The sequence below is a fragment of the Manis pentadactyla genome, chromosome 13 (genome assembly GCF_030020395.1).
Source record: "Manis pentadactyla isolate mManPen7 chromosome 13, mManPen7.hap1, whole genome shotgun sequence".
NCBI classification, from domain to species: domain Eukaryota; kingdom Metazoa; phylum Chordata; class Mammalia; order Pholidota; family Manidae; genus Manis; species Manis pentadactyla.
In genome coordinates, this window is record NC_080031.1 from 1,521,444 (window position 1) to 1,546,803 (window position 25,360).

The 25,360-nt window shown below is 47.0% G+C and overlaps 1 pseudogene; it reads right to left on the reverse strand.

The window, feature by feature from the left end:
- Positions 1-1,504: 1,504 nt before the first annotated feature.
- Positions 1,505-11,177, reverse strand: LOC130680459 (Y-box-binding protein 1-like; annotated as a pseudogene).
- Positions 11,178-25,360: the final 14,183 nt, after the last annotated feature.

Here is a 25,360-nt window from a genome sequence, read left to right on the forward strand (position 1 = left end):
CCAACGCTGCTTCTTTAGGAAAGGAATGGTCTGATATCAGGACCAGACAGCTAAAAATGTTCATACTTTGTGACCCAGCAAGTCTTCTTGTAAGATTTATCTCATAAAATTATATTAAAAATGTAAAGACACAAATTTGTTAAATACTGGTAAACACGTTTTCATTGCAGCACCCTTTGTAATATGAAAACTGAAAGCAATTAGTATTTCCATCGGTACAGTTCAATTAAGTGAACTATAGAGAAAAGCTGAGAAATTCTATATAAGCCTTGAAGAAACTGAAGTAGTGTTTTATAGACGTATTTCTGCACATCAACTCCAAGTGCAGACAGTTTCAGCAGAGAGTCTACCAGCTCCTTATGGAAAAAATACTTGAATTCTTATACAAACAGTCATGAGAAATAAAAACATAAGAGAATGCTTCCCAACTCAAGCATAACCTGTTCACTAAAACCCAACAAATATATATATATTTTTATTTTGGTATCATTAATCTACAATTACATGAAGGACATTATGTTTACTAGGCTCCCCCCTTCACCAAGTCCCCCCCACATACCCCTTCACAGTCACTGTCCATCTGCGTAGTAAGATGCTGTAAAATCACTACTTGTCTTCTCTGTGTTGCACAGCCCTCCCCGTGTCCCCTACGCACTATACATGCTAATCGTAATGTCCCCTTTCTTTTTTTCCCACCCTTATCCCTCCCTTCCCACCCATCCTCCCCGGTCCTTTTCCCTTTGGTAACTGTTAGTCCATTCTTGGGTTTTGTGATTCTGCTGCTGTTTTGTTCCTTCAGTTTTCTTTTGTTCTTATACTCCACATATGAGTGAAATCATTTGGTACTTGTCTTTCTCCGCCTGGCTTATTTCACTGAGCATAATACCCTCTAGCTCCATCCATGTTGTTGCGAATGGTAGGATCTGTTTTTTTCTTATAGCTGAGTAATATTCCATTGTGTATATGTACCACATCTTCTTTATCCATTCATCTACTGATGGACACTTAGGTTGCTTCCATATCTTGGCTATTGTAAATAGTGCAGCGATAAACATAGGGGTGCATCTGTCTTTTTCAAACTTAAAAACCGACAAATATTAAAAGAAAGGAAAATGATAAGCAAATCTCACTCAAACATAGGTTCAAAGTTTTACAAAAAAGTTTAGAAATGAAATCCAACAACTGGTAGAAAAAATATGTATGATGAACAAGTTGGGTTTAATGCAAAATTGCAAAGCTGATTCAATCTTTAAAAATCAAAGTAGTTTACTTTATTAATAGGATAAGGAGAAAAATCATATGACTATCACAATAGATGTGGGGAAATCTTTCACAAAATGAAACACTTATAATTTTATGGAAAAAATACTTAGCTGAATAGAAGCAGAGAGGGTGCTTCTATTATTATTATTAATTATCATATAAAATCTTTATTAAAGGGACCTTGCAATTTGTGGACTTCTTGAAGAAATCAAGTTGTAAACTTTTATGAGAGATTAAAAATAAAGTTCTTAAAAATCTCAACCTGACCAGATATAAAACAATTTAAAAATCTTTAAAGATGTATTAAGAAAAACCAGGCTTAAAGAACAACAACAAAAGCTAAACAAAAAAACTCATTTGTCATTATTAAAAAGAGACATCTTCAGATAAAAATCATAAAAACTCCAAGCTGCATAGATATTGCAGACAGTTCTAGTTACCCAGTCAATGGGCAGAAAGCAAGCATTTACTGTCTGAGTGCCAATCCTCTGCTCATTTCTCATTGCTGGAATTCCATACCCTTTTCTTCTTGTTGGATGACTAAGTCAACGGAGACGTCAGGTGGTGTTTATTCACCCTGCCCTGCTCAGCCTCAGGAGCTGACAAAGTCTCAGCTGGTGGATCGTCTGCTTTGGTCTCTCTGCCATCTGTGGTCTCTGGTTCCTGGCTGTTGGCACTGTAACTGAGGACATGGTGGCACCAACGCTGGGTGGCTGCTGACCTTGGGTCCCCTCTCCTTGGTTTTCCTTCATCTTGGTTTCAGTGCCGTCCTCTCCAGGCTGTCTGGCAAGGAGGACCCCGCAGGAGGGTGGTTTGTACTCCTGACACGTGTTCCGTCTCACAGGTTGCTCTCCTGCACCCTGGCCATCAGCACCCTCCATCCCTTCTTCCTTCACAAGAGGGCTGAAAAACTGTGGTGGTGGCCATAGGGTCTCCCCATGCAGTAAGGCGGGCACCTGGCCTGCAGTGAGGCAGGCACCTGGGCACCTGGCCTGTGGTGAGGTGAGCACCTGGCCTGTGGTGAGGTGGGCACTGTTGGGCCCGGCTTTCGGGGCCACTCTCTGGTCGCTCATTCTTTCCCCCACTCTCAGTGTTCTGTCGGTTCTGCTGGTGACCCTCCGGAGAGCCCCACCACGTGGGCAGCGTCTGTAACGGTGCTGGCCAGCTGTGTGTTGCTCACCCTGCACTGTCACTCCACCAGGGCCTGTGACATCTGCTGCCTCCACACCCTTTTCTCCTCGGCAGCCTCAGTCCCCACCTCCTACACTGCACACATACTTCCGGGGGCTATTCTTCCCTATGGCAGTCTGCTCTACAAACACATCTTCCTCGGTGTTATTCCTATTGATGAAACCATATCTGTTTCTTAACTTGAACCATTTCAGTGTTCCCAAAACCCTTGTGGTGATGACTTTCTTGGCACAGCTGAGCGGAGGCTGCCTGGGCCACCACTCCCTGCTCCCGCTGCTCCAGGGCTTGGTGTGGCAGCGCTGAGGCCAGGAGTGGTGGGTTCTTGCTCACGGTTGCCACGTGGTCGTGGACAGGCTGCCCCATCTGTGGCTACCCCTGGGTGTGATGGTAAGTAGGTCGGCAGCAGCAGTGAGGCAGCTCAAGGCTCTCTGAGAAGGAGCTTTCCTAACATGGAAAAGAATGTCTGTAACACGGTGAATAAGACAAGGATGTCTGATATAACAGTTGCAATCCAACACTGTACTAGAGATCCTCTCCAATGCATTAAGGCAAGAAAAATAAATGCAAGGTACAAAGATTGTAAATGAAGAAATAAAACTGTCACTGTTCACTAGAGAAATTGTTGTGCATCTAGAAAATCCAAAGAACAAGTTTGCTGTATACAAAGCTAATATTCTGACAAATAATGATATTTTTGTATATCAGCCACTAACAGAAAATGAAATTTATGAAAGAGACCTTTCATAACAGGATCAAAAATTTTAAATTTAAAGTATTTAGGAATCCAGCTGTCTTCCACTAAGCCAGACATTAAAGAGTTTTGCAAAAATGTAAAACAAGGTCGGCAATCTTTGTGCATTGAATCTTCAAATAAACTTTGGGAAAATTAACATCTTTGCAATCCGGAGTCTCCTAATCTATGAATATGGTATATTTATCTATCTATTTAAGACTTTTTCAGTGTCCTTCAGTGAAGTTACAAAGTTTTCCTTATAGAGGCCTTGCCCTTATGAGATATTTCCTGGGTACTTGATTATTTTTTTGATGCTACACAGAATATTAAAAAGACATGTACTGAAGGGTTAAGATGCAATACAATTAAAAATTTTTCCTCCCTAATAAAGGGCATTCTTCAATGGAATTGACATTTTTTTAAACTGTGATACATTGAGGTGAATAATACAATGACTGCTAGTTACAGTTTGGTGCCACTGCCACGACTCACACTAATGCTTTTTGCACTATCAGTGCAAATGTAAACTCAGTGAAAAAAATCAAATAGTATCTTATGAAAAGGTTTGAAGTCATGAACCTCTGAAAAGGTCTTAGAGATTGCTAGGGGTAGCAGACTATACTACTGTAGAAAAATGCGTGCCCATATACATCAGGAAATGACTATAGGAATATTTGCAAAGCATTGCTTACAGAAGCCTCAAATTAGAAATAACCCAAAAGTCCCCCAACTGTAGAATGAATAAATTATACACATCAAAGGAGTACTGTATGAAATATCTCCAGCAACATGAAACACCATGCAATAATACCACGACCGGGGCGGCCAAACTGGTGGCATCTAGAGATTCATGTGAGATCTCAGGGATCATAAGGAGAGAGAATGGGCAATATTCTCCTCAGACCCAGGTAAGAGCCAAGCAACACAGGACCAGATTTTCCTTTCCCTGGGCCTAAGGAGAAGTGGGGGGTTTGCGGTCTTTGGAGGTGGGAGGAGATGCTTAGCTGGCAGATGGCTGTGAATCTGTTCGGAGAAGAACTCTGACTCTACTTTGAATAGTTCTAGAAAGCAGGATCTGTCTGATACTGCTTTTTCTAGTGGTTCAGGAGGGGAACTGCACTCTAAGTCCTACTGGTAAACCTAGGGGACAGGGAAATAGCCTCCTTAAACATCAACAGAAGGATAATAATTGCCAGCTTAAAAAAAGCAGAAATCACAGTGTGTTCTACCACTTATCAACTTGACAACACTAGTAGAAACCCAGACCACCTGTCCTAGATGGGGCTAAAGGGCCCACAAATTCAGTACATCACAACAAGTAGGGACTATTCCAGGAATGCTAATATAGGGTCAGCATCAAAAAATCAATTTATAACTTCAACCAGTAAGAAAAGAAAAATCAAGTGGTTATAACAACAGATTCTGAAAAGGCATTTGATAACTATTTACATCTATTCCTAATTAAAATGCTAAGTAAAATAGAATAAAGGAAATCCAATAAATGCGCTTAAGAATATTCTGAAAGCAACAGAAAATCAGCCATTATCTTTTCAGAGCTGGAGGAGGGATGGGATAGGCTAGAGGAGGGGCAGATAGAGCCAATCACGGTGGTCGGTTTGTAGTTCTTAAGTGGGTGGCGGGTTAGCAGATACTCACTTCTGTTATACCTTACTGTTTACATGAAGGTCATGCATTTTATGTCTTATTTTCTATAAAAGAATATCTAAATCAATAATGAAATTTATACTAAACAGTAACTTTCTAAGCTATTTCCATTAAAATCAGGATTAAGGCAGGACTATCATCAAGATTATTAAATATTTTTTGGGAATATCTAGCTAATGCCCCAAATTAAATAATCCATTTAAATATTAGAGGAGACAAATTATCTTTATTTGTAATTGTAATGCTTTTATCGATAAAAGGTCCAAGGGACCCAGTTTTTTAAAAAATTAAAAACTTCTACCGTCTATAACTTGGTATGGTGACTAGAAACAAGACAGATACATACAAAATCACTTTCCTTTCTTTGTATTCAACAATAATCAGTGAGAAATGGAAATGGAAAAAAAGTCCCATTCCCAAAAGGGACAAAATCTGTAAAATATTGAGGAATACAATTTATAAGAAAAGCACAGGGCCTTTAAAATAAAACATGAAAAACCCAATAGTCATATAGGGAAAGAGAAAAAGATGGGCTATTTAACTATATAAATTTTTCTTAAGTTTATGACAAAAGACATAAGAGAAGCAAGGAGAAAATAGTACAGAGAAAATATTTAGAATGATATATTAAGGATAAGCAATACACTTAATATGCAAAGAGGTCTTAAAAATTGATAAAATAGACCAATAGCTCACTAGGAAAGTGGGCAAAATGATAGGAGTTGATAATTCACAGAAAAGTCTAAATGACCGATGCACTTGCAATTTCATTGTGTTATGGAAATGCAAATTAAAGCAAGTATGAGAGACCACTTCCAGTCATTACATAGGCAAAATGTGTATCTAAAGAATACTGATTCGAACAACCTGATTCAAATCGCTAATTACCAGCTGTGTAAACTGCGGCAAGTTACTTAGCCTCTCTGTGCCTAAGTAGCTTCACCTTTAAAATAAGGGAATAGTCATATTTACTTCACAAGGTTGTCATGTGAAAGAAAGGAGCATTCAGAACAAGTGAAGCTTAGAATATGCCTTGCGCAGAGTAGGCAGCTAGCCCGTAATGTTAGCTCCCATTATGACTATCAGAACAAGTGGGCAAGTGGGGCGATGAGCACTTAACTCATTCCTGGTGGGGCTGTACACTTCTACCAGAACTTTAGAAAGTTCAACTAGAAACACATATTTAAAAATTTAAATGAACTTACATGGGCGGTAAGGGTGAAGATTATCTACAAAGGGACACGAGGGAACTCCCTGAAATGCTGGTAAAGTCCTGTATTTTGAGAGAAGTATGCGTTACATTAGTGTTTACATTTGCCAAAACCCCCTTATGTATACTTAGGATTTGAGCATTTTATTAAATGTAAATTTTATATTTGAAAACTATAAACAAATATAGAATTCTACTTAATGATATGCCTGCTGAAGTACTTAGAGGGATGTGTACCGATGTCTGAAATCTACTTCAAAATGCGTCAAAAATAAATTTGTGTTATGGGTGGAGTTGTGTCCCTGCAAAATTTGTGCACTGAAATCCGAACCACCGGCACCTCAGGAGCCACCTAATCTGGGGACAGGGTCTTCACGGAGGTAATCGCGTCAGAAAGGTCATTAGGATGGGCCCTGATCCAGTGTGACTGGTGGTGTCCTTATGAGAAAGGGAAGTACACAGACAGACAGGCATCCGCTGAGGGAAGACGATGTGAGCAGACACAGAGAGAAGACAGCCACCGACAAGCCAGGGAGGGCGGCTCGGAACGGACCCTTCTTCAGAGGGATCGCCGTGCTGACACCTGGATTTCAGACATACAGCCTTCAGGACTGTGAAACTGTAAATTCCTGCTTCAGCCACCCAGTCTGTGGTGCTTTACAGCAGCCCTGGGAACTAATGCAGTGGGACTGATGGACGGCCAGAGGTTCGAACAGATAGATATGTAATAAAACAAGTGCACTAACATGTCAACAATAGGTAGACACGAGGCAAGTTCATGGGCATTCGCTGTAACATTCTTTCGATTTTACTGAATGTTGGGAACTTTTTTAAAAACAGGAAGGAAAGAGAACATTACAAAAATGTTCTCAGAACAAAAGAAAGTCAACTTTGTCACAAAGGGTGTTTCCATTCCTGGAAGCTCCATGACCGAGTAATTCCACAGAAAAGACCAGAAAGCACAGATGAGCCATCGCCATGGAAACAATGGTGTCTAAATCACACACACAGCATCCCTACATGTTGACTCAGAGATCCCACCCTTGGAGACTCTCCTATAAAAATAAAAATTACCAGCATATAAGTGTACATTTACTTATTTCACTATTGCTGGTAATGACAAAAAAACTGGAAAGAGCTGGGCTGTCCCTGGGTAGGGGAACCGTCGATGAACAGCGGTTTGTCGGCAGGTACTATGTTGCTGCTATTTGAAGAGGTAAATCTGTGTTTTCTTCCCCCTGCTCTTAGCTTCTGCCCTGTGCTGTGTTTCAACAAAGCCTGTATTATAGAGAGTATTTTACAACAAAGGGTTAATAAAGACATGGTCTTTAAAAAATCAAAGAAACAGGTCATCCCTCTGCTGAGACTCTTACTGTGGCCAGGTCGCCTCACCCTCCAGGCACAGTCCTGCACCCGCAGCCACGGAGAGGCTGCAAAGTGGACACCCAGGGCTAGCCGGGACCACCTGCCCCGAGGCCAGGGGGCTGAAGCAAGGGGGGACCCTGCAGTCAGGCCAGGGAGGCAAGCTGAGCAGATGAAATGTGCTCGCAGCATCCCCTGACGGCTGAAGATCAGTGCAAACGGAAACTGAGCTGGGGTTCGGGTCTGGCGAGGAAGCTGGGATTTGTTTGTTGAAACTCCAGGTCTTAGGGGCCCAGCAGAACAAGAAACAGCAGGTGGGTAAGCAGGCAGGAAGATTCTAGAGCCTGAAGAAACTGGGCTGGAAACTGGCTGTTCACTGCTTGTCTGGCTGGGCAGGTGCCTCATCCTGTTTCATCTTTTGTAAAATGAGAAAAATGCTATTTACCTCCCAGATCTGATGAGAGGAGGAAACACAATGGTGTGTATACAACACATACCACAGTTTCTCAAGAGTGCAGCTGTCGTCATGAGTACCTCTATGAGTCCGTCCATTTGTAGCAGGTGCAACAGGCTGGCCACTGGCATCAATACTGCTGAGTTTTCCTAACTTCACTGGGACAAAAAAAAAGAGGAGAAACTTGCTTCTGCCCTGCTTATTCTCTGCTCCACAGCTCAGACCCTCCTCCTGTTTCTTCTTTCACTGTCTCCGCACGTAGCTGAGGAATGAACTCTCCAGCAGCTCGAGTCGCAGGCCGCCAAGGGGTACCCCACCCCAGTGGGGCCCTGGGCTTAGTCCCCTGTGCAAATGACCCATGGGACCCTGCCAGTGAGGACTTGAGGATGTGGGGCGGAGCTTCGGTACCTGGCCAAGGCTAGGTTCTGGTTGTGTGTGCGTGTGCGTGTGTGCGTGTGTGTGAACGCAGAGTGAACAAGGAAGCGATACCCTCACAATGTCGTTCATGAAAATCAGAAAGTGGCAGTGAGCCTCCTGCTCCTGCAGACCAGTCCTGGGGCCCTGGGCGGGCCAGGCTCTGCCGTGACGAGCGAGATGCATGGCCCATAAGCCCCCTCCTCTACCACCCAGGCTGTCCGGCCGGACGGGCACGGCAGAGGGCGGATCACATCACCACATCTGTGAGCCAGGAGGCTACCTGTGCCCCCTTTTACCTGAAGGACAGCCTGCTCCTGACCATCCGGACAGAAAGAAGAGCTGTTGTAACGGCCCTTGAAACCCCTCCCACACTGCTCGCCACACTGTCTCCTTCGAAAGAAAGGAGATCTCCTGGCGTGCCCACTCTGCCTTCATGGCCTGGAGCCTCCCCACCGAGCTTCACCTGCAATCTCTTTCCTCGAAGGAGGCAGAGCACAGGACGTCACACCTCTTCAAATAAGCTCCTCCCTGAGAAGTACCTGGTCCTTTCATCTCAAATGGCTGCCTACACACCCTACGGCCAGTCTGTCACCCGCTTCTCCTTACAGCCCTGGGCTCTCACCACCGGCCACCAGGGCTGACGAGCCTCTTCAGCCTAACCCCCCACCCCCCACCCAGTCTCTAGCCCTGGAGCCTGAAGCTAGTTTGGTTTTATCCTCCAATTCAGCTCGGCAGCCCTGGCACGGCCCTTCCCATTACGTCTATTGCATAATAAGTGCCCTGGTTTCCGGCTCTGAGTGCCAACATCACTCAGATGTGAGGATGCCCCTCTGTTCCCCTCCTGCCCGCCTCTGCCGCTCTACACCATGCCCACCGGGAAAGCCAGACCAGCCGGAGCCCACTGGAAACTGATGTGTGATGCCTGAGAAACTCGCCCCAGAGGGGCTAAAGAGAAGGCCATTATCAGCACCTTCTCTTCACTGCCTCCAAATCGCTTGAGGGCATCGTCACTCTGACCGCTGCACAGGTAATGGGCTGTTAAGCCTCACCTCCCTCGGCCACCTGCACGGTCTTCCGGGCTCACCAAAGTCTCCCTAACAAGGCTGTAACCTGAAGAGGTCACTGGGTCCATCTTCCAGCTTCTGGGCTAACCAAACCACCTGCCCGCCTTCCAAGTACGGGTGCCTCTGTCACCCCGCAGTCCTCAGAGGCTCTCCAACCAGGGAGGTGTCCATTCCCCTTTCACAGACGAAGAAAAGGAGGCTCAGAGGGATACAAGGCTAGTACGTGGCAGGCCTGGCCCAGAACCCAGACTGTCCTTGCTTCTCAGGTGCCCCTGACAAATACCCCATCTTGAAATGGGGGCCTTGGTCCCAGAGGCAACCAGAGTCCGAGTCTTATCTCTGGAGCACCCTTGTGGAATGGGGGCAGCAGGTGGCGGGGTGGCAGGCACGGCCACACTGAGCAGGCAGCAAATCCGGGAGACTGTGTAGAGAGCCCAGTCCCGGGAAGCCAGGGCGCGTCGCTGGGCGTCCTGGAGCAGCAGGGCCCAGAACCGGCTGACGCAGGCCGCCTGCGGGGCCGGCCGGCTGGTCTCCTTCCTCCCCGGCTCGCCTGAGGACTGCAGGTCAAATGGCCTGCACGGCTCCTCGGGCGCCAAGGTCCTGAGCACAGGGTGCGGATGGCCAAACGCCAAACTGGCTCATCCCTCCCCCCCTTCCTAGTCTCCCCTCCTCACCATGACCTCAATTTCCAATCCAGGATGTGTGCTAACAGTAAGGCAGCAAGCATGGCGGCCTGCAAATTGGAATCCAGAGGGAAAAGGCCAGACTGTTTTGGGGCAATCACTGGCTTCTAGAAGGAAGGAGGGACAGGAGGGAGGAAAGAGCAAATAACGTTTATGTCGCCAGTTGAATGAAAGGGAACAAGCCCCGCGTAAAGGCAGACACAGCCTCCCGTGTCCTAGACCACACAGAATGCTCCCCCGTCTGCACCTTCGGCTGCTTGGTCCCAAGAAAGACCCCTCCTATTAGCTCACGTGTCCCAGTCATTCACTCATTCACTTACTGATTCAGGCGTTCAATTTTCTTAGCCAGACCTGTACATCAGAATCACCTGGAGAGGTTTCCTTCAAAGCTCACGAACTCTGACATGAGGCAGATACGGTGAATCTGTTCCTGGGGGTGGGGGTCGGGTGCAGGGCCATGGCGAGGGGAAGCGGTGCTGGGCCCAGGCTCGTGCGCTTTGCAAAACATTCCCAGGTCTTCCTGTTACTCAGTCTTGGGTAGGAAGCCCTGCACTAATTCATTCCTTCATCATTCCTTCCTTCCTGCATTCAACAAACATTCTTTGAATGCCAAGGACTATGAGAGGCGAAGGGGAGAAAATGGCAGCACTTTAAGAAACACCTGGAGAACTTTTGAAAATCCTGATGCCCAGGCAGTGCTCCTGAGCAACTAAAGAGAATCTCCCAAGGGAGGGACCCAGGTATCAGCATTTTGAAAGTGCTGCCGGTGAAGAACGCCGTGAAAGCATATGGCAGGGGGGATGCATTCTCCCTCAGCTGCACTGGGGAGGCCAGCAAAGCGTCCCTGCAGATGGGCACCATTGCAGGGCACACCGAACACCTTCCTACCCTGCATCAGGCGGTGACCAGAGCAGAGGTGGAGGGGACTGAGTTCAAAGGACATAGTCTCGGTGCTGTCCCAAAGGAGGAGAGCCCACCTGGCCCCTCGCACTGGGCAGACCACAGACAGGGATTCAGTGGCTCTGCCCTGATTGGCAGGAAATGGGCTCCGAAGCAAGGTGCTCTTGCGCACACGGAGATGTCGCCGTTTCTGGTGGAAGTGGCGGTGGGACAGAGCCAGGGGCAGACGTCTCATCTCTACCGCAGTTTTCACTCTTTTTGTCAGCCTTTTTTTGTTCATGTTTTTATCACTATTTTTTGAGCACCTCCCACGAGTCAGCAGCAGGGGACCTAGAATTGAAAAAGACCCGGTCCCACCCTCAGTGAGCGCATGGCCTCGGGCAGGTCCCTAAGTTGAGGGCAGGACGCGGGGAAAGCTCTGAGGCTTGGAAGGCCCTCCTGTCGCACGCTTCCACGACACTCTGATGGAGGTTAAAGTGGAAACATGTTCTTTGCCCCCTAAGCTGGCTTTTCTAGTGGATGGTGAATAATGCATATGCTTTTGAGGTATTCTGAGGCCAGCCCAACTGTCTCCTTTGGGAAATCCGAGTAAGTCCCAATTGCAGGAGTCTGGCTCTGATGAGAGGGGTGAATTCTGCTGAGCCCAGGGTAGGCATATGGCGAGACCCCAGCCTACTCCCTCTCATTCTTCAGGGGCCCTGGTCTCCAGTCCACCCCAACTCAGGAACAACGCCAGGCGAGGACCTCTTATCTATTCGGGCCCTGCCCGTGCATTTCTACGTAGAGAGTTGTTTGTTTGTCTATGCTGTCGTGGTCGCTGTAAGCCCCATGTCCAGCCAGCGAGCCTCTGCCCAGCAGCCCTCAGGACAGCCCTTCCTCAGGGAAGTAGCCCAGGGCAGGGGTTCTTCGAGCAGGAAAAGGGGCTTCCGAGGCTGAGGGAGAAGGTGGGCAGAGCCTGGGTTCTGTCTCCAGGACACCAGTTCCCACCTACTTCACAAAACTGCAAAAGGACGGCTGTGCTGTGTTGGGGAAGGCAGGGATTTGGGAACTGAAAAAGAACTAGGTTCAGATCCTGGCTACTTTATTTACAATTAGGAGCCACGTAGAGTTGATGATATTTTCCCATTTTCTATCTACAGAAGCAGAAATTTCATATATTTCAACTTGCAGATAAATGTAATCTCCTTATGTCTCATCGTGTTCATCTGTAAAGTGGGGGTAAAGTTACCTATTATCAGGATTGTTGTGAGGCTCAGTGAGGTGGGTGGTGATGTGCCCAGGCGGTGCCTGGGCTGAACTGCCCAGGACACTCAGCACCTACTGCACACCAGGCCCCTGGCCCCAAAGGGCAGCTGTCCTTATTGTAACGAGCGTTTGATAACAAGCTGGCCAGCCTTCCTTGTCCTCAGCCCCCAGGCCCCTCAGAGCCCATGTCACATCACCTGGGGAGCGGGAGCTGGTGCAGTGAGGGCCCCGGAGGGCACACAGACCCGGGACAAGCCTCAGCTCCAGCCCGGCCCACCCTGGGACCGGAGCAATCCATGCCCAAGGCCCTCGGCTCTCCCTCTGGTGGAAAGGGGGTCACTCTCCCTTCAAAGCTTATTTTGAGAATTAAGTGATTACACATGCAAAGTGCCTGGCCGAACAGGTTCTTAGTAAATGGCGGAAAGCCACAAGGGACACAGGGGAGGGGCTCTGGTGGACAGGGAGGCCGGGAGAGGCAGAAGCCAGGCGGGACCCAGATGTGTCCCTGCTGATGCTCTGGGACATCAGCCTGGGGAGAGGCTTCTGGTTATGGGCAGTGAGGAAAGGATCCCCTCCCCCTGGACGCCAGAGAAAGGGCGAGATACATAATGACCACCTCCACCGGCAGCCTGATGCTGGGTGCAGCCAAGACCCGGCACCTTCACTGGGGATTAGAAGCTGAACTTCTGTGACACGCTGCCTCCGTGGCCTCATTAAACACTGAAAAATCCTCCTGGCAGGTACACTGACCTTTGTGAAGTGATCTAGAGGCTGGCTGGGCCCCAAGGAGCATCCTGCCCCCAGCCAGAAACTGTGTGGCCTCCCCACCTGCCCCAGATCCTGCCCAGAAAACCCAGACTTGCCCTCCCCCCCGCCAGCCCCCTGCACCGCCTACCCTGAGTGACAGAGGGGAGACAGCTTGGCAAAGACTTGTGCCTATCATAGGTGTCACTTACTGGGGCCTGGGCCACCCTGGCGTCCCCACATTTCTTTCCTTCACACGGAGCACGTGGTCTGGACTTCCATCCCCCAGTTTAGGAAAACCACTTTAAAACTCAAAACCCAAAGGCTTCTCTTCAAAACGCAGGAAGCCGCGCCCCACCCAGCTGCCCGTGCTCCAGGGGGCTGCAAAGTGCTCCAAAGCCCTCCAAGGAAGGGCAGTTGCCCCCCCCAGTTCCCCTGGCCAGAGGCAGGCGCCTGATGAGGTGACCTCTGTGGGGCCTGGTGGCCAGCATCTGATGGTGTTTACCTCTGACTGGGCAGCCCTTCCTCTCGGTTCTGGAAGGTGAGTGACCAATCAGCACATGACTGTGGATGGAGCCAGGCTTTGCTGAGAGCACCTGGGCCCAGAAGGACGACTCCCACCCCGACCCACGGGGCTCACAGCCTGCGGGGCCGGGACCGCCCAACATCGGGAAGGCAGCCATGGTGACAAGGTCACCTTCATCGTTTATCTGTGACTTTATCTAAGTTTAGGGCACGCTGCTGCTCCGTATTTCAAGCTTCTTTGTTCGTGTCTGTATATGAGGCATTTAGCCTGACATGCTTTGGAAAACATAAATATGAAACTATTATTTTATTATTATTATTATTTAAATTCTTCTCCACTGGACTTTAAGCTACTTGAGGGTGAGGCTGTGTTGTATTCATCTTTTTGTCTTCTGCATCCGGTCCTGCATGTTTTTGGACTACATGCGAAATAAATGATGTAGATGCTCAATGAATGAAGGTCATTTCAATTTCACAAAAAGTCTTTGGAGGGATTTTCTTTCCTTTAAATACAAGGAATCTGAGACCCAGGTAGGGAAAGTGATGCACTGACAGAGCTGAGGCTGGAGGTACTCTATACACCAGGCGTCGGAAGACACGGGAATTCTGTGCTGGAAGTAGTCGGGGAAGGCTTCGTGGATGAGCCGTCGCTTTTACAGGCTTTTCCACAATGAATGAGCTTCAGAGAGACACATAAGCAAGAAGAACCGATAAAGGGGAACTGCCCTCAAAGACACCGACTCTGGGCCTGTGCCCACGCAGTGCAAGTGCTCCACTGGCCCCCAGCAGCACCAGGTCCTGAGAGGATGGGGAGGCTTAGCCCCCAGAACAACACAGGGCCATGCCATCTGCTGGGCAGCATGATTCATTCATCAGCACCAGCAAAAGATGAGCAATCTGCCTTGGCCCCTAATGAGAAAGATTGGAGCCCACAGGGGCATGTTTATGACCGAAGGTGCCACATTAATTATGGACTCTGGGAGGGAGGGCGGAAGCCGTGTGCTGGCGCTGGGAACATCTGGAGGAGGTGGCCAGGGCGAGGTGCACGTTACCTCCGGCCCGTGTCCAGGGCGCTCACTCAGCCCCCTGAGGAATGTTCACATAGCTCTGTATTCATTCATTCGCTCTGCAGAGATTTCTTAACTACTGACTGTGTGCAAGGCGCCTATACTAAGACCTGGAGGTCTGTACCCTGGAGGCCCAGAATCTAGTGAAGCTTGGACACATAGTCAGATATTCAGAACAAATTCTTCTGGGATAGACTCACCCAAAGAACGGGCTTCCAGCCTAGTTTGGGGGTCACTCAGACCTGCAGGGGTCATGTGGAACTCCCTGTAAGCCACAGGAGGGCCGGTTCTTTACCTTTCCAGCAAGGTGAGCTGCTGGAAGGATGCAGAAGGGGGGTCACATGGCCCGCCTCCTCCACGTCACCCCAGGGCACTTGGAGCCTCCTGCCCCACCCTGGGCCTTCCCCCTTTCCTCCATGCATCTTGCCTGTCCTGGGCTCCAGCCCCTCAGGGACAATGGGGGCCTGGACGCTACCCCGAGGGCTTCTGGAGTTGGTGCGTGCTGCGACCAGGCAGAGGCTCGAAGGCAGGACGACCAGCGGTGGGAAGCATGCTGCGTGGACCAAGTCCTCACTTTGTGCCGCCAGCCTCACCCCAAAACTCTGATGCTCCACTGGCCCGCGGCAGAGGGCAGCCGTACCAGACCGAGAGCCGTCCCAGGACCAGCAGCACAGCCGTCATGCAGGGACGAGAGCATCCTCCAGGCCACTGGGTGAGGGAGGCTGAAAGATCTGAGCCCCCGGATGCAGACCAAAGCAGTCTACAAAACTGGAAGGCCCGACGGCATGGATCAATTCAAAGGCATCTGCTAGAGACACTCTTTTCTTCCAGGGAGGCTGGCCTTTGTGTCCTATGCAGACCTTCACCTGATTGGATGAGGCCCACCCACCCTGGGGAGAGCCATCGCTTTACTCAAGTCCGCTGATTAAAGGGTTTCTCTCACCCAACGCACAGAAACGCCCAGAATAATGTTGGACTGAATATCTTGGGTGCCCCATGGCCCAGCCAAGTTGACACATAAAATTAACCATATCACACAGTGCGTGTGTGCATGCATGTGCGTGTGTGTGCATGGTGTTCCAGGAGGACTTGAAGGCACAGCATCTCTCATACCCAAGCCAGCTCCCAGCACCAGGAAAGGCCCCTGTCATGGAGTTCAGGGGTGAGCACCAAGTCCCGCCCAGATGTCCTCTCATGTTCAGGCCTTCCGTGTGTCCCCACCCCAGAGCGGCACTGTCCCCTAATGCGGCTGCCTGGCTGTGGGAGGCACGTGTCACCTGCATCTGGCCTGGCGTCAGGAATGTACCCAGCCAGATACTGGTGACAGGAAGCCTGTGGCTCTCTCAGGTGGCCAGGTAAATGAGCACCTGCTCCTCGTGTCCATACCACCTGCCACTTTCACGGAGCTAATAACACCTCACCGTCCAGAAAGGTTCCCGTCCCCTGGCTGTGCAGGCCTCTCCTTGCAGGATCACAGTAATGCTAAGTGGGAAGTGTCAGGTCCAAATACTCGGTGTGGACCGATAGATTGATCAGGGGGCCAGCCACACACCTGTCCAGAGGTGCAAGCAGTGCACGCTTATCAAAGCAGGGGACACACTGCAGAACACAGAGCCGGACCTCCTGATCATGTCCCCATGAGAAACAGCCTGTGTGCCCCTGTCACCTGGCTTTGTACCTCCCTGCACCCTTCCTGCTGGGATTCGACCCCATGCCCTTTGCTCCAGTCTCTGTAGTCACCCTCCCTGCCCAAGGCCCTTTGCTTCCTCGATGGTGACACCACTCTTTGCCACACCCGCACTCCCAGCCCTGGCTACCATCTCCCCCAGTCCGCCTGTCCATTCCCCTGGCAGCACCATGCCGGTTTCATTTCTACAGCTTTGGAGTCATCTTGGCATGTGGCTAAGCAAGGGTCCCTTCTTTGTTCTTCTTTCTCAAAATTGTTTAGCTACTTATGCCCTTCATTCTACCATTTTGTCAGATTTCTGAATCATTTGTCGAATTTCTGAAATATCCTACTGGGAGTCTGGTTAAAACTGCATCGAACATACAGATTAACTGGGGAGCGGGGCAGTCTTACCAGGCGAAGGCTTCACGTGTGCCAACATGTTACATCTCTCCATTTGTTCATCTTAATGCAATTTTCTCCAAAAAGGTCTTGTACTTCTGTAGTTAGGTTTATCGGTTTGAGTTCTGCAGAAGCACAGACAGGGATGAGTGGAGGCAGATCAGCCAATAACGGATACGTTAATAAACCAGCTTCCTAATAGGTGGCCGGAGTGCATCCTGCAGGAAATCTCTGGAAAATGCTGCAATATACATGCCTTAGAATTACCCCAGCCAACGGACAAGGGACCCCTACATCCGCCACTCCTTGGCCGAGGGTGGCCCTCGGGAAGGTGCTAACTGCCAGGCACTACTGTCCAGGGCATGCGGGCAAGTGGGTTCCCGCAGCCCTGCCACAGGGACAGGAACCGGTGTCACAGAGGAACAGTGACAGCCACCAAGGCTTTGGGCAGCTGTGGGGGACGCCCCCTCCCGGAGGGAACACCAGGGCGACAGGCAGACACCGAGAGCAGTAAGAGCTTCCCGATGCATAGAGCTGCCCTCTGAGGCTCGGGAGGTTTCAAGCAGACGCCGGGGGACGTGTCAGGGATGCGCAGATGGGGTTCCATCCTCAGCGAGGAGCTTGGGCTAGAGCAGAGAAGCTCAACCACGCGCTAGAGACCCCTGACAAGGCCACTGGTCGGGCACCCACACTGGCACACTGCCAGCTCCTTCTCTTTCACCTAAGAGGGCCATCAGAGTGCAATGAAGTCATAAGCTGTAACTTTAGACCCACTGTAATTTATGTTTTTTAAGGAAATAAATCATTTACAACCTTGATTACATGGTCCACTCGTCCCCGTCTGTGTGCAGCACACGCCCCGAGCCTTGGCGATGCACCACCTGTCCTGGCCCCCTGGTCGGGGACTTCAGGGCAAGGTGACCTCTGCGGGCTTGTCCTGCGTCACCGGCTCCAGCAGGTGGCCAGGCTAGGGTACTGTGTCTGGGACCAGGCTCCCCAGTCCTGAAGGCTCCTCTTCCTCTTTGAGTAATTGCTTGGCCTGTTGAGCAATTTCATATTCTTCCATTTGAAGTAAACATAACAATTATTTTTTTGAGCCTGAACAATTGGGATTTTGAGCACAATGGACTCCTGGAGGGACAGCAGCTAGACAGCACCAGATAGATCCTCTGTATAGAAATGCTCTCAGAACACGGCATCAAAGTGGTCATTGCTCCTGGGAAGCTGAGACTGAGTAACGGGGCAGGACAGGAACCAAACAACTTTCTGTAAGAAGCAGAAAAAATAAGGCCGTCCCACCTCCCATGCGCCCATTCCGTCGCCATCTCCATCCTGACTCCTTCCCGCCCAGGAGCCCCAGAGCTCTCACGGTCACCAGGTTCTTCTTTCCTAACACCTTCAGTAAACGCCTCTGTGCTGGGAGGGCAGGGCGTCAGTGGGGGGACCAGCTGGCGGGCAGAGCGGGCCCCACCCACCCCACCCATCTGCAGGCACAGGAGCAGGGTGGGCCTTACCGAGCTCACCTAGACACTTCTGATCTCTGACCAAGTGCAACTTATTGCTTATAAAAATGTTTTCCATTCACAACTGACATTTGCAAACAAAGAGCTCCAGGGGCAGGAGGAGGCAGATAATAGGGGTGCGAACAGACACACCCTATTCCCCAAGGCTTCTGCAGATAAACTTCTTCACACTGACACTCATTTCGGGTCAGACTCTCATTCACATTGAGACTCATTTGCTGAGCTCGATTTAATTCCATGAACATAAATTGCCTCTCCTAGGCAGAGGCAGCCACTGTCCAAGGCACTGGAATGAACCACCCTCCAGACCTGAGAGTTTAGAGGGAGAAACAGACAGGTGAGACGTAAATGTGGTCAAGTGCCATGTGTGGGTGCCATGGCTGCCCTCCCTCCCTTTCCCTCCCCATGTTTGTGTAGCGTTGGTTATATACCATCACTTTTCCAGTTGCTGAGAACGCAGTGACACGTATAACAAATAAAATCCTGGCTCCCATGAAGCTTGCCTTCCAGTGGGGAAGGCAGACAGTTAACAAATGAAAACATCTATAAAATAACTCGCTATGAATGAAAAGGAAATTAGAGGGTAAATGGGGTGCTATTTAATAGAGGGTGGCCAGGGACAGACTTTCTGAGCAGATGGCTTTTGAGCAGAGACTTAAGTAAAACAAGGGAATAAACCATGGGAAATGGAGGGAAAGACATTCTAAGCATAGGGAAGAATGTGACAGAGGAGGAGGCACAGAATCTTCCAAAGTGATGGGTTAAGTAAGAAGCTCCAGGCCAAGTCATGCCAGACAGAAGGCGGAAGGGCCAGGAGGGCCGACCTCAGAGGGAGGCCTCAGAGGGCTCCCCCAGCAGTGGATGGAAATGGAGCCAGCGGGCGAGGTCCCCAGGCAGGATGTCCGAGGGCACAGACAGCCCAGGGCTGCCGAGTCGTCTCCCCAGGGGGCTGGCTTAAGACCCCAAGCTCCCAGGGCGGTTTGCGAGGCAGAGTAACCCAGAGGAGAGGGAACTCGAGGCTGGAAGTGAGGAGGCTCGTTCGCTGAGACACCCTTCCCCGCAGACCTTGGGCTGCCTTGTCTCTAAATGCAGGATGAACATTCTCGCTTCCTGTGCACCGAGGTCGTGGATGGATTCCCTGCCTTGCACGCAAGCACCTCCGGGTCCTCGGGAAGCAGCCCATCTGCTCCCCCAGTCCCCGCCTGTGGGGGTGTCAGGAGCTGAGGGCCCACTTGTAAGACCCATTCGCATCCTCACCGGGCCTGCTGTCTCCGTTAGCCTGGAAGCTCGGGCCCTCCTGGCAGGGCTTCCCAGGAGCTGTCCCGACTGCAGGCAGGGCCACGCCTCTGCATGCCCACTGCCCAGCAACACGCCTGTAATGAAAACACCATCAGCCGGATGCCAGCGTCCCGTCCAGTGGAGCGACATAAGCTGGCGTTCCTTCTCTCTGCTCTCAGAAACCACCTCAAAGCAGCAAAGCCAACGAGGCTGGAATGTAAACTCCAGCTTTGCAGAGAAGGAGAGACCTGGATGGGAGAAGGGGAGGACGCCCCAGCCGCCCAGCTCAGACAGAACTTACAAGTTTCATTTCTGGAAGGCGAGATGCCCTCCTTGAAAGGTAAACCCTAAACCCCATGACTTCAAAAGCAGGACTGGAACTCATGGGGCAGGACCAGGCACCCCACAGACCAGCCACATGTGCTGGGCGGGACCCGTCTGTCTCTACAACCACAGGGGAGAGAGAGGCTTTGGATTACCCGCAGTTGCCTGTCATCTGGCTGGGGAAGCCGCACACGCTGCTCAGGGAGCTGGGGGTCCTAAGGAGAAATTCTGGTGCTGGGAACACGGCCCAGCCCTCCCCCCACACACCAAGGCAAATAGCCGGGCCGCACGCTCCTCCTTCAGACGTGAGTGCTTGAGAAGGGACCAGAGCAAGGGAAAAGGGGGGAACAAATAAAAACAAATCACAGATGAAAAAGAGTCAATAAGAAAATGTGTTCACAGAGCTGAGTAAATTGTGACTAAATATTTCACCACGGTGTTTTAAAAGAGAAAGAAATGGGGCAATTATCTCGGTGAAGCAAAAGCGCTGAACAAGGATATGAAAGAAATTACTTGCTATTATCTAAGGAAATAGAGAATTGAATGTATTATACACAGAATTAAGAGATACTGCCTAAGGAAATAGGAGATTAAGGGTATTATGTGAAGCTAGAGTCGTGAAAGAACTGCCAGCCAGTGCAGTCCTTTCAAATTACACACACAAGGGAAAGGGGGCAAGTCCCTGCTGAGAAAGTTTCATAAATAAAAAACCAGAAAGCACCACATAAAAATGATGCAGAACTAAGACCAAACACGTATGTCATGTTAATGAGCTAAGCTCACTTAAAAAAAAGACTTCAGATTATATCGCAAAGCAAAAATCAACTCTAGTACATGTAGAAGCCACTCCTTAAACAAAGGGATTTAAAGGGTAGAAAATAAAAGTATAGACAATGAAGTACCCAAAACATGCACAGAAAAACAGAACAGGCCACGACCTACATATCAGGCTGACTGAATTCTCACGAGACCCACCGAGACAGAGAGTGGCCATTTATAAAGCTAAACGACACAGCTCACAGTGACACAAAAATAGTTATGGCTACTTATGCATAAATAGCATAACATCAGTGTTTACAAAGCAGAAATAAAGGAGGTACAAAAGGAAACAGACAGAAACGCATCAGTAGCAAAAGGTTTTAGCTCAGTTCTATGATCAAAGATCAAGTGGATAAAAACTAAGTGTACGGAAAACCAGAATACGTAGCTTCATAAGTACATTTAATTTATAACTTTCCAACTCTGTATCCTCAGAATGGAGAAAATATATAGTCATTTGAAATGTAACCAAAGTAAGAAAGTAAAAAATACATTCTCTGGTCATATTGCACCAAAACCAGAAATGAATAATAAAATAAAAAATAAAGAATCCTCACCATTGGAAAAAATATTTTAAGTCTTTTTAAAGCAACCCTTGGGTCAAAAAAGAAAGGCAAATAAATTTGGCAAAATAGTTAGAATATGATAATTAAGACAATATATCCAAATCCTTTAGGATAGAGCTAAAGTAATATCCCATTTTTTCATTTCATTTCATTAAATTTATTTATTTATTTATTTCATTAAATACTAATAATAACCATGGGTTTATAAAATAAAGGAGTTAAACATGCAATTCTAGAAACTGTAAAAATAATAAAACAGCCCTTAGGAAAGCAGAAGGAAGGATTTAAAAGCTAAGAAGAGTAATAAATATATTAATTTTGAAAGGAAAATGTTAAAATAAACCCAAGAGCTGACTTTTAGGAAAATAAATAAGCAAGTAAGTAATCTAATTAAAAAAGAGCAAGAAAAGAAAATGCTACTGAATAAGACATACCGTCAGGGGAACCGCAGGTATAAAGGAAATTAAAACACCACTTTACTCAACTCCAGGCAAATAGCTTTGCCATTTCAAGGGAGTGAATAATTGGGTAAGCCATATAATTTTCTGAGCTGACTCTACAAAAGATAGAAAATCTAAACAGACCAATTACAAAAGAATAAATAGTAAATGTTGGCAAACTTTCTTGCCATGAAACTACCAGGCTGGAAAATTTTACAAGGTAATTTCCTAAACCTATTTTTAAAAGAATAGAAAGAAAAACAATGATTTTTAAAAGCTCTTCAACTTTTTAGAAAAGAAGGACTTTTAAGAGATTTTTTTTTTTAGAAAAAGAAGGAATGATTCCAAATTCCTTTGAATGAGGCAAGCATAATGCTGATTCCCAAACCCAACGGCAGACCAGCACCCTATAGGCATCATTTGCAAAAATCCTAAATAAAATGACAAACCAAGACCAAGTAAGGTTTGTTCCAGTAACACAAGGCAGATTCAACTTTAAGAAGGAAGCCCTTTACTACATTGCCACAGTAGCAGGAGAAAAATGATATGATTATCTCCACAGATGCCAAAGATGGTGGAATTCAATAGTCATTCTTTCCTTTTTCCCTTTTTAATTTACATGTACTATATACACAGTAAAGGGCACATATAAAAAATGCAATGGTTTTTTATATTTATGTATGTATATATATTTATATAGTCACCACCTAGATACAGATAGAGAATATTTCCAGAAGACTCACTCAAATGCCTTCCCAGCCAATAATCCATCCACTGAAGTTACCACCGACCTCCCTTTTGTTAACAAAGATGAGTTTTTTGGTCCATTCATGAACTCTCATATAAATGGAATCATACAGTATACATCTATAGCCACATTCATCCATGAATACTTCTTAGTTAGGAATATATGAATAGTCCCTCAACATGAACCCCAAAGTTTAATGAGAAAATATCAGAAGAATTTCCATTAATGGCAGTAGTGTCCTCTCTCCAGTATTATCCCTTCTGGAAATGCTAACCAATGCAATTAGACATAGAAAGAGATTACAGTTATAAACCCTGGAAAGGAGGACGTAAAGCCCCAAAAATCCAACATGGAGAAAAACAACACCTAATGAACTACTACAAGAGGTAAGAGAATTCACTAAGTTTTCTGGATACAAAATTAGTAGGCAGAACTGAAGAGCCTTCATGTAAGCAAACAATTTGAAAGCATAATAGAGGACTCCATTTATAACAGCAAAAAGTACATATACAAATAAAGATGAAACACCAAGCAATAAAAATTGATGCTAATGTGCAAGACTGATAAGAAGAAAGCTCTAAAAATACGAAAGACTTGAACGAAGGAAAATGCGTGCTATTGTCTTGACAACATCCAACATGATAAAGATGTAATTCATCTGTGAATTTAAAAGTAATATAAAAAAGCACTACCCACCTGTTTTGAAGTTCATATGGAAAAAAAGAACAAACAAAAGAGCCAGAATACTACAGAAAAAATAGTAATGAGGTGGCACTAGTTTTTGTGTATATTCAAATATATTATAAAGCTACAAAAATCAAAGCACTGAGTTATGGTATAGGACGGACAGATCATTGGGACAGGATAAAAAGACCAGAAATAAAGCCAAATCACTTGGGAAATTAGTACTTTATAAAAAAGACATCTCAAGTGAGAGGAAATAAATTGATTTTTTTTAATGTGCTGGGAAAATAGAATGGAAACCCCCCCGAAACAAATTAAGTTCTATTCATACAATACCTATACAAGAAGAAATTCCAAATGAACAGAGTTTTCAATGCAAAATTGATACCATAGTGATACCTAAGGAAGCAAGGGAGAACTATCTTTTTATGATCTCAGAGTATGAACGGCCTAAATATGATGTAAATCTCAAAAGCCAGGGAAAAGAAACTGAAAAACTAGTCAACATAAACCTAGTCTCTCTGGGGTCGCCCGCACTTTTTAAGTGTGAAACTTTGATTTTCCCAGTCTTTCAGTGCTCCTCTCTCTGAAGTCGCCTGCACTTTCTAAGTGCATAGATTTTCTTTCAATAAAACTTACACCTTTCAAGGCACCACTCCTGCCTGAGGTCGCCTGCTGCACTTTTTCTCTCTTTAACTTTGAATAAAACTTTTACTTTGCTTCAAAACAAATCAAAACAAAAACCTGCATAGTAAAACCCACCATGCATAGGATAAAAAGACTGAGAACATATTTGCAAGTCATATCCCAATTTCTATAATAGTTAAAGAGTTCATAAGTCAATAAGGAAATAACCTGACAACACAATAGAAAAATGAACAAAATGATTTGGAACAGTTTACTGAAAGGGAAATGTAAATGGGTTTTAAGCATGGGGGGGAATCCTTAATGCTACATACAATAAAAGAATTGCAAAATAAAACTATGCTGAAATACCATTTGTTACCTATTAAACTGACAGATATAAAAATGCTAGATATTGCTACATTACTCTCCTTAGAGGTTACACTAACTTATACTCTCCCCAAGAATGTATGACAACATATTATCATACATGTACATTGTTGGGGGATGTCTAAATTGGGGTAAGCTCTATGGAACTTAGCAGTAGCTAACAAAATTTGAAATGCATCTACCCTTTGATCCAGGAGCTCTACTTTCAGAAATTTATCCTTGGCTATACTCTAGTGTGAGTGAAATAATTTCATTTGTTCATTGCACCACTGTGTGTAAGAGCAAAGGTAACAAAGGTCCTTACCTATTCATGAACAATTATAGACAAAAATTCAAGGAGAAAGTACAATATAGTATTATAAAGTATATCACCACTTGTGTGATAAAAAGATGGAGGATTATATGTATTTTCATGGACATGTATAAGCTACTTAAAAGAATGCCCAAGAAGCTAGTAACATTTGTCACTGCTGGGGAGAAAACCCAACTATCTAGGGAACAGTGGTAAGAGAGAGACTTTTCCCTCTACACACAATTTTATACTTTTTGAATTTGAAACCATTTGCAAGCTTTACCTAATCCATAAGCAGACAAACCCTGTTTTTAATAAGTATGACAGCTTCCATTTATCAAGTGCTTCTATGTGCCAGCACTCTCCCAGTGCCATCCCACATAATCCCCAAGATAACCTGATAAAGTATCCTTCTTTTCACAGATGAGGAAACTGAGGCACAGAGAGTTTAGGTAATTTACTTAAAATCACAGAGCTGAAAAGCGCCCAGCACCCGAATGAGGACTGAATCCCATGGTCCTGCTCGGAATACTCGGGAGCCCTAGCCTCTCACCTCTCAGATATACATGCTGCTTGGACCACACCTGTTTGCAGAGGGTGTACAAGGTGGGCAGCACATTAATATGCATCAGTCCCGTCCACTCTGAGCGGTCCCTTCCTCCAGAGACGTCCCATCAGGGCACCCAGCCTGTAAGGCAATTTCCTCCTGTGCTACCTTCTGCTACCCTGGAGACAGGTGCACAAGTGGGGTGGGAGGCGGCCGGAAATGGCGCTACCCTGATCCCCTCCTCTTTGCCCTCGCATCCCCTCTGCACCGAATCTCATATTTGTACCTTCCTAAGCACGTCTCCGATGTCGCTGCTCTTCCTCATTCCAACCGCCTTTGACTGAGTTCAGGCTGCCACCAACTCGTGACTACATTTTGGTACCAGCCTCTTCCTTCAGCGGGTGGTGGCCAGAACAATGTGTTCCCATTTATATTATATTCTACACAAAGAAACCTTTTTCCTATAAGAAACAATTTAAGTGCCATTATGCAGAAAAGAAATTGCCTTTCTCATGTCCTCTGTTGGTTTCAAAG